Here is a 16562-nt window from a genome sequence, read left to right as displayed (position 1 = left end):
TTTCGTGAATATTAGTGTTCCTCCCTTTCAGCACTCTCCTCAAGCCTTGATGCTGCTTAAAGTACTGTGGTTTTCAGACCTATTTGTATTGGGTTTTGCTATATAGTTTGTATTCTTGGTCGGAGATGGCAAAGAAAGAGGCTAACATGCACTGTGAATTACAGCATCAGCCCGATGTTGCTGGAAACCACAGGTTCATGCTTATTCTAAGAAATGGCTGTTTTTTTTAACCTTGCCCAGAGTTTCATTTGTAAACATGAATCTGTCTAAGAAATATTGTCGTTGCTTAAGGGTTTCCCTTACCCGCAGTTGCCCACTTTGCAAACAGAAAAATAACGTATCTAGGTTTTAGGATTGAAACTACTAATGTGCTCATTTCGTAAGGCTCATTGAGACCAGATTTGTTTTTTAAACATTTTTCTCTGCCGTTTGCCTGCCATTCCAAAAGAACACCTGCTTGTACGAAAGGCTTGGCACTGCACGGAAGGATCTGACAGCAGGGATTATCAGACCTTGTAAATGCTCGTTGGAGCTTGTTCTTGTCTAAATAACCTCTACAAGAGACTTAGTTATTTTCATCTCCGACTTCAAGCTGCCTTTGGAATTGTGTTGTATCCTGCTGGAATTCTGCTGGCTCAAAATCCCAACAGCATGCAGACTCGATTGATTGTCGTCAAAACAAAAAATTAGATTGTCTCCTCTGAGGTTTTTCTAGTTAGTAACGAGAACAGCGTGCAATAGTTTTGAAACTCCTATTTAGTTTAATTCGTTCAGAATCTCACTACTACTGTTTTTGTATTCTCGTTTGACCTCTTTCCTTACACCTCGTCTCCCTCACTCTTGTACCTAATAAATGCAATCCAGAATATCGATTTTATTAAAACACCTTGCCAAGGGAGTCCGTGTTGTGATTGTTCGTGTGTCATGCTTTTTTATTTCGCTCTATGGGCAGAGTCGTACGAATGATCCTACAGGAAACTGCAGGATCCTCTGACTGCTGCCACTGTTAGCTGGCTGTTGAATTCTCGATTGCCATATGCATCGATCATAAGGAGTGCGTGCATGAAACTGCCTAGGGAATGATTGCCTGCCTTCTTTCTACAAACCTGTCCTGTGCTACCAAATGGGTTGGTATTTTACATATTCATTGGCAAGGTAAGAAATCCAGACAAGGGTGAACATGCAGTGGTAGGAGAAAAACTGACCTTATGGTGGCAAGGACTATACATGTAGTATCAGGAAAATGGCCAGTAGGTAGGACTTGGTCAGAATTTCATCGCATAGCATCCTTGTTTTCATGCAGATCCCATTGTTCAGTATGGAGTGTCATTTTTGCTTTGAGATTACCAAAGATTGTCATGTGCCATAAGGTCCACAACTATCGCTATAGTGGTTTGCTTTCCACGTAGAAACAAGTGTTTACAGCACCATACTACAACCTGACTGATCTTTTAGAGCATGCATTGATACAGGATATAAGTCCATGAACCATGCTGGCACAAGATGAAACTCTTGCTTTTCTCTTCCTTTTATTGTAGTATAATTGCATACAGGTCCACCATACTTATGCCCCTAGTGAAGTCTGTGGGCACGCCAAAAATTAACATTGAATGGATTATGTCCTCCCACGTATTCCTCATCTTTGATATATCCAGGTCTGCTTGCAGCTTGCTTTGGCATTTATTTTCATAGGATCGAATGTCATACAGCATCGAGTTTTGGTCTTCGAAGACCTCCTTAGCGTCCCTCGGGACATTGACGCTGGTATATGAAGCACGCGCGCTGTTACCTGACCGCACACCATGTAGATACGTCAGCAAGAGGTGTGGCGATTGACACGGATGCAAGCTGGCAGGCGTGGCTGCATGGAACAAAGTTTACAAAGGAAGAGCAGGCCAAGGTCTTGGACATCCAGTTCGGGCTTGATCTGTTTAACAGGTTGACGGATGAACTTGCCAAGAAAAAGGCCAGTACGTTAATAGCGAAGTCACGGTCTGTCTTGACAAAACTGGTCTCATTGAAGCAGGTGCCTTCCTTCAGTGCGGACATGTGTTCCAGATCCTCCTCTGGGTTCAGGAATCTCCAAGAGCGCATGTCGAGCTTACAGGATAGGACACCCAGATGAAAAAGCAGAAGAAAACCTGTACTAGATGGTTATTCTCCCACTAAGCTGCGTCAACCACCTCCTTAGCCACTTCTGCTGACAATCCCGCTAAATGTGTTGACTCGCGGGGGGGTTGTGGATGGGTGGAATTTCCCTTCACTAAGGCGCCGGGTGGACCATTTCTTCAGATTCATGGGTGCGATCAGTGATCAACAGGGGTTCAGACTCTCCACCCCATTCCCGTCCCCCGTTAAACCAGCTTGGTTCTCCTTTGCTCACAGCGGAAATAGCCACGTTCTTCAGTTGAGGGCTGTAGCCAGTTCCGACCAGGGGTTCTATTCCTGTCTGTTCTGTCCTGTGGGCCATCGCACCATTCTGGACCTTGCAGACTTCAATGTTTACCTCCCCCTTCAGAAATTCAAGATGAACTTTCTGTGCAATCAGTTCAGCCCTTCAACAGGAGGATTGTGTTTGCACGGTGGTTCTAAAGGAAGCTTAGTTGCATATCCCCATACAGGCCCGCACCGCACTTTTTTGAGATTTTCTGTGGGGTAGTCCCATTTTCAGTTTAGAGTCCCCCCGTTTGGTTTCGCTGCAGCACCCGGGGTGTTGACAAAACTTTTGGGCGCAGTGGCCTCTTTCCTCAGTCTCCAGGGTATACATGTTTACCCTTTTCCTGGGTGACTGGCTGGTAAGAGGTTGCTCCGTGGTGAAAGTGAGAGCTCATATTTAACCCATCTACTCGACCTGCTTCATGATTTGGGGTTGTCTGTCAATTGTAGGAAGTCCTACCAGACCCCGTGCTAACGCCTAGGATTCATAGGCTTCCTTTGGGTCACCCAGCAGGCCAAGGTCTTCCCGACAACCGAGAGGATTTTAGACATTTAAGAGACCTCTTCTTTCATTCAGCCAACAACGCCACAGCTTGGTGGTTGCAGAGATTGCTAGGGTTGATGGTGTCCTGTGTCCAGGCTTTCCCGCTGGCCAGATTGAAGATGCAGAGAGCCCAGCTAGAGCTGAGATGTTCCTGGTTGCAAGCTTAGACCTCCCCCAATTACAATTCACCCAAGTTCCTCGCAAATTGACTCAGAATTTAATATGGCGGGTGGATTCCCAGAATCTTTTGCAACGGTTGCCATTCCAGCACCCCATGCTTCATCTGGTCATTACATCTGAGTCAGTTCAACAATCTGCAGGTTTCCGACCTATGGGCGAGGACCACTCTCAACACAGCCGTGAAGGAATTTCTTCCCATATCCAGGGCAAGACAGTGGGCCTCGTTATCCGGCACGACTGCTGCCGGAGTAATTTATTTTTCCATTTTTCCAGCGCCCGGCCAGGGCATTACAGCCCAGGTGGTCCTGGTAATTCCTCATTGTCGGGCGCCGGAAAATATGACTCTCCATTCCCATTTGAGTCCCATTGGACTCAATGGAAATGGGGAGGACTGATGCACCGGCACCATTCGTGAATGGTGCCGGTGCATCAGTCAAGGTCTGCAAGCGGGTCAGACCTGGTGGCCGAAAAAGGCACACGCTCGCAGGACTCAGTTTGCTGGTCCGGAAACAACGGTACCGGCAAGTTTACCGGTACCATTGTTGCTGGACCGGCAAGCTTATAATGAGGCCCAGTCTCAATAACTCTGGACAATGCCGTCTCAATGTTCTACATCAACAAACGGGGGCACTTGTTCTCCCCCTATCATCACTCTAACCCTAGATTTATGAGAGTTGGCTGTTGGGCACCACATATGGCTGGCAGTCCACAAATGAAGGCAGTCCCTCTTCCGGTGGTGCGTTGACCATGGAACCAGACCAACTGAGTCGCCTAGCAGAGGCCAACCACGAGTTGCAGCTCCACCCTTTAGTGTGAAGGAGCTTTTCCACAGATGCGGCTTTCACCATGTGGAGCTCTTAGCCATGAACCTGAACAGTCACTGCCCGGAATTTGTACCCAGGGCGGGCCAGGGAGAGGGTTTCCACGGGGATACTCTGGAGATCTTTTGGTAGGGGATGGCAGCCTACGCTTTTCCGTCCGTACTGGTAATTCATTGAGCCCTGTGGAAATTTCAAGAAACAGTGGATTGTTCTCTCATTATAGTGACTCCTTGGTGGCCAGCTAGGTTCTGGTTCTCAGATCTAGTAAACCTTGCCAATTAGATGCCGTTGTCATGGCGAAGTGGGAATGTTAAGTAATCGATCGAGGCCCAGCTCAAATTTCATCCCTCCCACAATCTCTGAACTTGACAGCATGGTAACTGAATTCCTGTCCCTTGGCCATCGGGCTTGTCTGATAACAATATGAGGATCTTACAAGCAGCGTGGATGGATTCCACCAGGGTGCAGTATGAAAGCAATTGGAATATGTTTTTGTCATTGGTCTCTTGGAAAGCAAAGAATCTTCTTTCTGCATTGCTGGATGATGTCCTCTGGTTTTATTACCCATCTAGCGCAGTCGGGCAATAAACACAAAACTTGCAGAACTGATCTTTCCGCACTGGGTGCCTTCCTCAGCTCGGATGACCAATGCTTTTCCATCGGGAACCCAGTGGTAAAGCGGCACTTTGAGGGTCTGTGTCGCCTTCCCGAAATCGCCTCAGATTTTCGTAACTTTAGGTGGCGCGAATAAGGGCTCCTCTGCGTCTAAAGCTACCATTGCCAGATGGATTGTGAAAGCAATTCTGGAAAGTTAATCCATACAGAAAAAGCCACACCCAAAAGTACTTCACAATCATCAAGTCAGGGCAAAAGCAACCTTGGTAGCCTTTGAGAGGCACGTCCCCTTGGACGTTATCACGAAAGCAGCAGAGTGAACATCGCTGTTCATTTTTTGCAAGCACTATTGCTTGAACATGAGTTCAAGAGGAGATGCTCAGTTTGGGCAGGCAATGTTGAAGAATCTCTTTAGCTAGGGTTAAAAATAAAATCTTCCACCCCTTGGGAGTCATTTTCTATGGAGGAAAGGGGGCAGTATGTTGGAGTAAGGAAAAGCAACTCACCGTAGTGACTTCTGTACTCCTAGTCCATAGTCGGGGGCATTGCTAGGGGGGGGGGGGCTAAGGGGGCTATAGCCCCTGATCTTTTGGTTGTAGCCCTGGATAGAATCTCAGGAGCTACAGCCAAAAGACTAGCTAGCCCCCAGTTCCAACATCAGCGTAGCCCCGGGTCTTTTCCAGACCTAGCAACTCCCCTGTCCATAGTCCTTGCTCCTTCATACGCCCTCCCTCCATCCCCATATATATGTTCCCATCTTTAGTAACATTGGGACCTAGGCTGGTCGAAAAGGACTGACTGGTGAGGCCCAGAGGTGTGGCTTGGGGAGGCAGAGCTTGTAGCCAAGCATGGGCTGGGGCCCGCAAAACAATGTTATAAATGTTTTTTTATGATGCTACAAAAAGCTCTGGTCCAGTCCTGATGGACGGAATACCCACAAGTATGGAGGAAAGGGGACTATGGACTAGAAGTACAGTAGTCACTATGGTGAGTAAGTTTTTCTTTATTACCACTCCATTATCTCTTGCCAATGGCTAGAGGGGTTGTCAATTTTGAGTTCTGGTAATCTAGTTAAATAGATAATTATAGGAGGAAAACCTTTAAGTACAGATGGTGAGTCAATAGGGTGAGTGCAAGCTAAAACCAGCATTGGCAATGCCAGCAGTTTGGGCTTTTTGTAGGCATAGGGAAGGCATTTGTCAGGCACTGCTGTAGTGGTATTTACTGGCTATCGATGGTAGACGCTAACATTGTGTGCATACCTGGGCATCTAATAACGGACCAGCACCCTCTGAAAAAATGAATGGTGGGTAAAAAGCAGAAAAATTGAAACTCCACGCGATCAACTTTAGATGAGAATCAGAGGGACATTTAGATTGATTAGCCTTGTGTAAATTATTTCTCCCATTGCAGGTCAAGTCCAAAAAGCTAGCTAATGAAAATCAGCACGAGGAAATATTTTGAAAACCCTACTTTCATGAACATATTAAATAACAGTATGTCCTCTGAATAAGACTCGGGTCCAGAAGAAAAACAAACTAAACAAGACGGTACCCGCAGAAACCGGTCGACCATTCAAGCCCAAGGACAACCTTGAATCCCTATGATATTCAAAAATAAGTGAATGCAAATTAAACATTTTCAGAGATTCTTCTGAGGGACCTCCCCCAGTGTGTGTTGCGTTGGCCTAGATAACTTGTGGCTAAGACTGTTCTAGTTGACGTCTGTGACACGCATATTATCAATAGATACCAACATTTAAATGGAAGAGTTAGACGAAGTCTAGTCTCTATCCCCTTTGCCTAAATAGTCGGTGCACCAGCTCTACCTAGGGAAAGACGAATGCCGAAAAGGGATAGTAGATTTCTTCTGTGGGGGAGATAAAGTGAGTAATTAATGAAATATTTAAAAAAGTCCAACTTTTGTGTGTGAAAGTGCTGAGCGCATTGGCTGGAGTTTGAAGCTCCTAAAAGCCCTTTGTGTGTTGTTAGTCATCTAATAGCAGTGCCTCCCAAATGCATAATACTTGTACACACAATCCAAAACTGTTGGCTTGCCAATGCTTGTTTTAACAGGACCTCATTCTGGGGACATACATGGTTCTTGTAAATCTAGTGTCTGAAAGCAGACCTGGTTAAGACATTCTTATTACAATAGTAGTGCATTTAGAGCTCCAGTTAAGTAATTAACTCACAGAACACTGTATTGAAAAACCACTGGCAAAGTTTGTTGGCAAAGTTAAGTGAAAGGTTTGATGGCAAGGCTTGGTTAAAGCCAGCTCAACGAGTTCCCACAAGGAGATGTGGGTAGGGGCAGGAACTGGGTGGGATTGGCCATGGGGGACTAACATGGACAGTCAATTGGTTGGCAAATTATCGAAAAGCACCTACAAGCTTTTCTGTCATCCGTATGCTATTTCCTCCTATCTGTACTCTGATGCAATAGTTTTAGCTTTATGTGTCGCGAGCACCACCTAATAGCCTAAATTAAAAAGGAAGTCTCTGAATCAGAGTAAGTGTAGAGAACGAGCACATAGAACTGAAGACAGGAAGGGGCTATGAGTGAAATTAATGAGTTGCCATAGGGACATGAAGAATAGCCTCTTGTAAAATGAGAAGTCAAGGCAGCAGCAGTGAGGAAAGGGTAAGCATTAATCATGGAAGGAAACAGAAGATGATTGAGTTGTTGAAATAAATGAAGGTTGAGTGGGAAAAGGTGAAGAAAGTAGTATAGAATTGCTGTTTTTAGCAGAATAAAATGAATGATACGTGTCAGTGGATGAGCTAGATTGTTTTCCGATAACCTATCACTCAGCAAAAAAAGCAGTGAAGGGAGCGAAGTTCAGTGGTGATCCAGGGTTGCAATGGTTTATTAGAGGGGGAGAAAGGTTTTCCAGGAAAGAGCTAGTCAATGGAAGAGCAAAGGTCATTAGTGAAAGATCAGCAGAAAATTCCACTTCTTTAAGTGATGGAAGGCATAATAGGAGAAACAGGTGTCAGAATTGAAAGATTGAAGATCATGATGAAGGAAAGTGGAAGTCACAGGAGTAAAATAGTTGGGGTGGAAAGAGGTAAAGAAAATGATTGGAAGATTAGAGTTGAATGAGGTCATACCAAAACATGTTAAATCCAGGTAGGAGCCCGAACTGTGAAATGTAAGAACTGATAATTGATGAAAATTATAGAATCAAGATAGAAAGAAAGGTAATCTTACTATAAATTGGAGATTAAAGTGCCCCAACCAAATAGTAGGGGGCTCAATCAGATGAAATAAGTGTCTTCAAGACAGTCAAAGGTAAAGGATCCTGGGGAGGTCTGGAGAGGGATGCGGTTGGTAAATTAAAAGAATTCAGAGAATATGCAGATTTAAAGAATATATACTGGTTTGGAATGAGAAAACCTTAGGCTGAACCAATAGAGGGCAAAATCAAGTTCATGAAGAAAATACAGTACGCCAGTACTGCCTTCGCAGCCAGTAAAACGAGAAGTGTGTGAAAACATTGAACTTGAAAAGGAAACGGCAGCCTCCAAAGCCATATTAGACGCTTAGTCAAGGTTCTGTAAAATATAAACTGCAGCTTCAACTGATGGGAAAAGATCAAGAGTAGGCTGAGATTTATTGCACATAGATTATGCATTCCATTATGGGGTCAAGGAAATTACTGGTTTGTTGCAAGTAGATAAAGGCGGATAAGTTATAAATATTGTGAAAGCAACAAGACATACAAGGAGAATATCAGACTGGAATAAACAGAGTTTTAGTGCACAGAGTGAAGAAAGAAAAGTATGTAGAAATTTGATACTGGGTAGCGAAGACCCAACAAAGATCAAATCGAAACCCATTTGGTAGTTGGAGGGGGAATGGCCAGAGAGCTGAGGATTCTGGTATTTACTTGTATTGTGTGCCTGTTATTGGCTTGACGTCAAGTCACATAAATCGCAACAAACAAGTAAATCTTTGATATCTTTAATAGTACTCTTGCACTTATTTCATTGCTGATCTTTGTACTATTACTTCTGGGTTTTCCTTGCCCTTGGTCGCCTTTCTTTAAGATTGTTTTTATTTTTTATTTTCCTTCATAAAAGGATAATGGGTGTTCACTGGGTAGTTTCTGGTTTCTTCTTTACATCTAGTTTTTTTGCTTTATCCATTCTGATACGGCTGTTGGGATTTGGTACATAGAGGGAGGTTGGTGTAGTGTGGTGCAGTTTAAAGATGCCTGCATGTAGGCCTTTTCGAGGGGATTGGGTCCTCCGACGTATTCCATATCTATGACATGTAATCACCACAGCTGTGCTGCTTCGGAAACTTTTTCGGCGTCTGCGTCCTGCGTCGATGACGTCGATGCGCCGCCGTCGAGGACCTCCTCCTCCGACGTCCGACGTCATCCGATGTGATAAGTAGGACGCACGACGCCAGTAGCCTCAGTTCCGTTTTTTCCGCGAACGTGTTGCTTTGTGTTTCTCGGTTCTAGCCTCGACTCATTGGAGTTCTGTTCTTTCCGGTTCTTCGAACCTGTTAGTTTGTGATAAATATTCCTTCGACGATGTCTTCCACTTCGTCTTCAACCCCGCGTCCGGGCTTCAAGAAGTGCGGGGAGTGTGGGTCCAAGATGTCGGTGACTGACTCGCACGATGCCTGCCTCTGGTGCCTCGGGGAGGCCCACGACACGGATGACTGTGTCGACTGCCTGTCGCTCACGTCCAAGGCCTTACGCGAACGTAAGAAGAAATTGTCGGTAGGTCGGGTGTCCAAGCCCCGGAAGTCGAAGTCGGCGGGGCTTTCGACGGATGATTCGAGGGGTGACTCTCCGCGTCATCGTCGGGAGTCTCGTCGGTCTTCTTCTAGGAGTCGGTCTCGCCACTCCTCAGCCTCTTCGAGGCATTCTCGGAAGCGCCGACACCGGTCGCCTTCCAGGTCCTCTTCGGAGGACTCTGCCCGGCACGTCGGTTACCCCACCAGCCGTGCGACGCCGGAGGAATGGGCTTCCTTCGGGAAGAAGATGTTGGCGATTCTTGAGTCGCAGGGTACTCAACCGTCCGCGCCCCCGAGTGGGGTCGGTCGTGAGAGGTCGAGAGCCACCGCTCGCAAGAGTGGTCGGCGTGAGTCACGGGAGAGGTCCCGTTCGGACAAGGGGGCTCGTTCTCGCCGTACCCGTTCCAGGTCCCGGTCCTCGACGCGATCGAGACCGTGTGCACCTGTGATGTCTTCGAGGAAGACATCGACGTCTGAGGCGTCGAGGGCGTCGACAGGCTTTCTCGAGGCTCCGGCTCCGAGGAAGTCGTCGAAGCCGTCGACGGTCAGGTCGTCGAGGGACACGCTCGGAGCTCCGGCTTCGAGGGCTGTGTCGACGCCGCCGATACTGGAGGCGCTGCATCTGACGTCGACGCCGATGCCGATCCTCTCGGCGCCGTTGCCGGTTTTCTCGACGTCGGCGCCGATTCGCTCGACGCCATCGACGCCTTTCGTGTCGGAGGTGCCCCGTGTCTCGGGTGTTCCCCCTAGGAAGGCTCTGGTTAAGAGCAGGCACTCTCGGGTGCCTTTCCACCACTTGGATTATATTTCAGAGGCTGCTCCCCCAGGGGAGTTTGTGCAGGATGATCTGACGGACATCCTTGATGTTGGTCCCCCAACTGACCCGGTACTGCCGTTCCATATGGCTTTACAGCGTAGGGTGGCGGCGGCTTGGACTGCTCCGGAGAGTCTCCCGGCAGTGGGCAGATCCTTGTCGCGAAAATACCGTCCAGCCAGTGGCGACCCCTGCTACTTGACCAGGCACCCCACTCCGGAAAGTTTGGTGGTGCAGGCGGCCACGGCCCCGGCAAAGCAGGCGTCGTACCCTACCATCCCTCCTGATAGGGACGACAAACGTTTTGATGGCTGGGCGAAGAAGGTGTTTTCTTCTGGTGGTATGGCGCTTCAGGCGGCCAACTCCGTTTGTGCCTTGTCGCGTTTCACGCACACTCTGTGGAACTGTGTTGCGTTAGCGGCTGAACATATTCCCGAAGGGGTCGAACGGGATGGTTTCCTTGCTATGGTCCAGGATGGTAAGGATGCCATGTGTGAGTCCGTTCAGTCGGGTTTGGACTTAGCTGAATGCGTCAGTAGGTCCATGGCGGCGAGCACCGTGATACGCAGGTTTGCGTGGTTGCGGAAGTCGGGGTTTGCTCCTGATGTGCAGTCCCGGCTCCTCAATATGCCCTTTGATGGTGAACATCTTTTTGGCAGCAAGGCTGACGAGAGCCTTGAGAGGTTGCAGACCTCAAAAGCTGCAGCGAAGTCGTTGGGCGCTGCAGTTCGCCAACCTCCGCTTTTTCGTCCTAAGGGACAGCAGTGGAGGGGTGGCTCCTTTCGCTATTACTCGTCCTTTGGTAGAGCGAGAGGAGCTGGCAGTCAAAGGGGCCAACGCAGGGGTACCAGAGGTGGACGACAAGGTACCCGTGGTGCCAAGGCCGCTCGGGCAGTTGCCTCTTTGCCCTCAGGTAACGCCGCAGCCGCTCCTACTCAGTCATGAGGCCATGTACCATGGTTCGCCGGTTGGGGGAAGGCTGGCGCAGCATCTTGTAGAGTGGCGTGCCATTACTTCAGATGTGTGGGTTCTGGAGATCATAACCCACGGCTACTGTCTTCCCTTTCGGCACAGGCCTCGCGACAATCCACCGGGGAACCTCTCTTTGAAGTGTCCGGATCCGCTCCTTGCGCAGGAAATTCAAGCCCTGCTGGAGAAAGGCGCCATAGAACTGGTGCCTGTAGCGGAGAGGAACAAGGGATGGTATTCCCCTTATTTTTTGATTTCGAAGAAAGACGGGGGTTTGAGACCCATCATGGACTTGCGCGGTTTGAACAAACTCCTCAGGAAGGACAAGTTCAAGATGGTTACTCTCTCTCAAGTCCTCCAGGCCCTTCAGCTTCAGGACTGGTTGGTGTCACTCGACCTCAAGGATGCTTACTTCCATGTGCCGATCCATCCCAAGCACAAGAAGTACCTGAGGTTCGCGGTTGGCGACTCGCACTTTCAGTTTCGGGTCCTGCCGTTCGGTTTGACCTCCGCCCCGAGGGTTTTCACCAAGCTCATGGTGGTGGTGGCAGCGCATCTCAGGCAAGGGGGGATTCACGTCTACCCCTACCTGGACGATTGGTTGATCAGGGGGAGCTCTCCCGAGCAAGTCCTGGATCATCTGTCCGTCGCCTGCCACTCCCTTCACAGGCTGGGCTTCTCCCTCAATTTAAAGAAGTCCCATTTGGCGCCAACACAGAGGCTCCAGTACATCGGAGCAGTGCTCGACACTTCCCTGGGGCAGTGTTTTCCTCCCCAGGTGAGGGCTCTTCACATTCAGCAGATGGTGCACAAGTTTCAGCATGCCCAGACGCTCCCGGCGTTCGAGTTCTTGAGGTTGCTCGGCCTCATGGCATCCTGCATTCTTCTGGTGCCAGAGGCTCGCCTGCGGATGAGATCTTTGCAGTGGGCACTCAAGACGCAATGGTCGCAGTCCTCCGGCAGGATGTCGGACCCGGTTCAGGTGCCGCCCTCGGTCGCCCGGGACCTTCTGTGGTGGGCTGTCGAAGGCAACTTGATGAAGGGGGCTCCGTTTTGGCTACCCTGGCCGGAGGTGACGATCGTGACGGATGCATCCCTCACGGGATGGGGAGCTCATGCCAACGGGCTGACAGTCAGCGGTCGTTGGTCTCCGTCGGAGTCCAGACTCCATATCAATCTGTTGGAGCTGAGGGCCGTCAGGCTAGCCCTGAAGGCTTTTCTGCCGACTGTGCGAGGAAAGGCTGTCCTGATCATGACGGACAACACTGTGGCCATGCACTACCTCAACAAAAAGGGGGGGGGCAGGGTCACTTCCTCTGTGCAGGGAGGCGATGCAGCTCGAGTTCTGGGCCATCCGGCAGGAAGTTTCGATCTCGGCAGTTCATCTGGCCGGAGACGAAAACGTGACGGCGGACGCTCTGAGCAGGCAGAGCGCGATCTCTCACGAGTGGGAGTTGGCTCAGGAGATTCTCCTGGAGATCTTCGCCCTTTGGGGGACCCCTCAAGTGGATCTCTTCGCCTCCAGTGTCAACCGGAAGTGCGAGAGGTTTTGCTCGCGGGAATTTCCTCCGAAAGGAGCCTTAGGCGACGCGTTTGTGGTGGAGTGGTCATTCCCGCTGCTGTACGCGTTTCCTCCAGTCCCCGTCATCCCGCAAGTGCTGCGGAGGTTGCGGAAGTTCGGTTCCCGGATGATCCTCATTGCTCCGGCGTGGGCTCGGAGGACGTGGTACCCGGACCTTCTCGACTTGTCCATCTGCCCTCCTTGTCGTCTTCCCTACCGAGACGATCTGCTCTCACGGGAGGGGGGTCAGGTTCTCCATCCAGAGGTCGGATCCCTCAACCTTCACGCTTGGCTTCTGAAAGGTTGAGGTATAAGGATTGGGACCTCCCTGAAGACGTGATGGAGGTGTTGCTTTCGGCCCGAAGGCCCGCAACTAAGTCTCTGTACCGTTGCCGTTGGCGTAAGTTCTGCGACTGGTGCAGAGTTCAGAATGTGGATCCTTTTGCATGTGACATCCCCATGGTTCTGTCCTTTTTGCTTTCTTTGGCCCACAGGGGCTTGCAAGTGGGTACCATTAAAGGTTACCTGGCGGCGCTGTCCATCTTTAAGCGCTCATCTGAAGAATGTTCTTACTTTAAAATCCCTTTAATTTCACAGTTTCTGAAAGGGCTCACTAATGTGTTCCCTCCGTCGCCTTTCCTGGTGCCCGGTTGGGATTTAAACCTTGTTCTTAGGTTTCTTATGGGTGCTCCGTTTGAGCCTTTACATTCTTGCCCTTTGAGGCTGTTGACTTTGAAAACTGCGTTTCTAGTTGCGGTTACTTCCGCTCGCAGAGTGAGTGAGTTACAGGCACTTTCTGTTAAGCCACCCTTCACTGTATTTCACAAGGACAGGGTTGTCCTTCGAGTTCGTCCTTCTTTTCTTCCAAAGGTAGTGACGGAATTTCATTTGGCCCAGAAGATTGTTCTTCCGGCTTTCTATCCTCCTCCGCATCCTGGTAAGGAAGAGGAGAGGCTCCATAGGCTTGATCCTAGGAGAGCTTTGAGCTTTTATGTTTCTCGCATGTCCCGGGTCAGAGTGGACGATCAACTCTTTATTGGTTACGCTGGTAAGCGCTTGGGGCAAGCTGTGACGAAACAGACTTTGTCACGCTGGATTATTTTGGCCATCTCGGAGTGTTACCGCTTGGCGGGTAAGGACCCACCGGCTGGCTTGCGGGCCCATTCTACCAGGGGCGTGGCTGCATCTACTGCCCTGCAGAGGGGTGTTCCTATTCGCAACATCTGTGATGCTGCCACCTGGGCTTCAGTACATACATTTGTACGGCATTATTCCCTCGATTCCATCAGAGGGCAGGATCTGGCCTTTGGCAAGGCGGTCCTTTGCTCTGCTATTTGATTGGCTATTCTAAATTTTGTTTCTAAATTCTTTCCCTCCTCCTTGATTTGGTACTGCTTTGGGAGTCTGTCATAGATATGGAATACGTCGGAGGACCCAATCCCCTCGAAGAACAAGTTACTTTCTTACCTGGTAACGTTCTTTCGATGGGATGGTCCGACGACGTATTCCATATCGCTCCCACCCTGCCTTCCCCGCTGCAGAATTTCTGTTGCGATTGCAGCTTACGTTCCGCAAGGCTTTGTGTCGGACTGGCAGTTGACTAATGTCACACGTTCTGGGGGAAAAAACTACAACTGAGGCTACTGGCGTCGTGCGTCCTACTTATCACATCGGATGACGTCGGACGTCGGAGGAGGTCCTCGACGGCGGCGCATCGACGTCATCGACGCAGGACGCAGACGCCGAAAAAGTTTCCGAAGCAGCACAGCTGTGGTGATTACATGTCATAGATATGGAATACGTCGTCGGACCATCCCATCGAAAGAACGTTACCAGGTAAGAAAGTAACTTGTTCTTTTCTACTATTCTACACGAATAACAATGTTATTTTGATCACTTGCTGGATTCCACCACCGCAGCGCATAAGCTAGCGTAGCAGCTCACTCACCTTTTACTGTTGCGGGACACTGCACAGTCTACAAGTGTCGTGCACCAGATTCCATTGGCTCAGGGATGTCTTTGTAAGCGTTTAGCGTGGCAGCAGTGCTCCTGCTCTCAACTAGATTTTCAGTCCCTTGGTCGACCTATTTGAGATCTGTTTGCCGACATGTGAGGCAGCTGAAGAGAAAATGCTACCACGTGTGAAGGCATGGAGTAGGTTCCCCAGCAATTTATCCTGGATGCCTTATTGGTGCACCGAGACTCTTCTGAACAGTTGTGTTCTCTTTTTTGCAAGAGCAGCAAATCGGGAAGCAGGGGGCGTATTACTAAATTCTAGTTGACTGGATTTCAAACTTTTTAATGCCAAGCCTTACCTCGCAAAATGACTTTAATTTTGGGGTTGTGGGGACGTGTCTGATCCGGTGAAATTCTCTGGGGAGGTGGTTAACGGTTAGTGACATGCCCATAGGCCCCTGGTCATATGAATTGTCTGGGGGGCAGACGGCCTGAGATCACCTGCCACTTGCATTCCACTCAATCTCTTGTGTGTCTCAAGGGAGGCAACAATGTATCGGGGGAGTTGAAACCGCAGTGGTCTAGCACTACAGTTTCATCTGCTCTCAAATGAAGATGCTATTTTCAGCAGGTGTCGGCACTATTTCCTATCTGGTTCCTAATTCCTCCCCGACGCACCAATGATCAGGCTGGCGACATGGTCACATGTTCCAGAAGTTTTAATGATTTCGCAGAAAAACAAAATTAACTTAATCTGCGTCAGTCCCATACCTTAGAATTGCACAGAGTGGTTGATCTGGTTGGCTTAGTTCATGCCCTTCTCTTGCAGCATCACCTCAATTGAATCCTGGTTATCGCTTCACTCTATAGGTTTGCTTCCTGACCTCAACAAATGCATTACTCGAGTCCAGCTGCCTCATGCACTGCATCTTGATTTCTGCCTTGTATATGTTGCTCTTTCATTGCTGCTTCATGTAGTTTGCGATTTGAAGGACTGCTGCCGCAAAGCGACGTTTGTTTGCCATTGCTTTATAGATGTATATGGCCCCTTCATTGGTTCCTTGTGTATATAGTTCTTTTATCAAGTGCTGCTTTATAAACATTACTCTTTGATTGTTCCTTCATGTGTGTGGCCTTGACGGTTTTTGTTCCTCTCACTAACCTGATGAACATTCTACTTTCCACTGCGCACTCCACATATCAACTAGCCAGGCACAGACTGCAAGTGAACATCTTCTAGTACCTCTTTCCGCTACACATGCTTACACCATCCGAGTTCTACTCTTATCCCATCAGCTTGCCACTTGCTGCCCTCAAGCAATCTTTGATTCATTGTTTCTCTCGCTTTCCAACTGGAAGTACTTTCTAAATTCACCCACCTCAAGTACCCTCATCACAACTTAACCAGAGCATTCCATTACTCTGACAACTTTCTTCTTATTCACTTAACACTTAAGATTTAAGATTGCCTCTTTTCCCCCATATAACTAACTACCCCTCTTACCTCTTACGGAACATGCACCAAGTGGCTGAAATGGCACTATAAAAGAGGACTATCTTCTGAGGTTCAGTGCTGATACAGAACTGGGGTACAATGTGTACATCCGTGTTCACTTTTTTATTGTGGGGCTATAATTTTCTTTATTTTACATTTTTCCGGGTTATTATTTTTCTCTATCTTTCAACATAGTGACAACAAATCAACATCAAAAGAGTATCAAATGTCTTTTTCCTCTAAACCATTACATACTTCAGAGTTTGTAAGTCGTAATGCACAAGTAATATATAGTGAGCTATACAGTGCATGTAGAACACATGGTGAGCCACATAGATATATTCAACTAAGTGTTACATCTCAGAATATGTACAAAAGGACATAAACAAAATAAAAGAAATACATTGCATATACAT

The 16562-nt window shown here is 48.4% G+C and overlaps 1 protein-coding gene across 13 annotated transcripts in view; it reads left to right on the top strand.

The window, feature by feature from the left end:
• The window catches only part of TCF4 (transcription factor 4), a 1236777-nt gene that overhangs the window by 144822 nt on the left and 1075393 nt on the right, over positions 1-16562 (top strand). The window lies entirely within an intron of this gene.

Source organism: Ambystoma mexicanum, chromosome 6p (genome assembly GCF_040938575.1).
Source record: "Ambystoma mexicanum isolate Mex_15411 chromosome 6p, UKY_AmexF1_1, whole genome shotgun sequence".
Lineage (NCBI taxonomy): Eukaryota > Metazoa > Chordata > Amphibia > Caudata > Ambystomatidae > Ambystoma > Ambystoma mexicanum.
The sequence above is the reverse complement of the archived record's forward strand: the minus strand, read 5'-3'. Positions and strand labels throughout refer to the sequence as shown.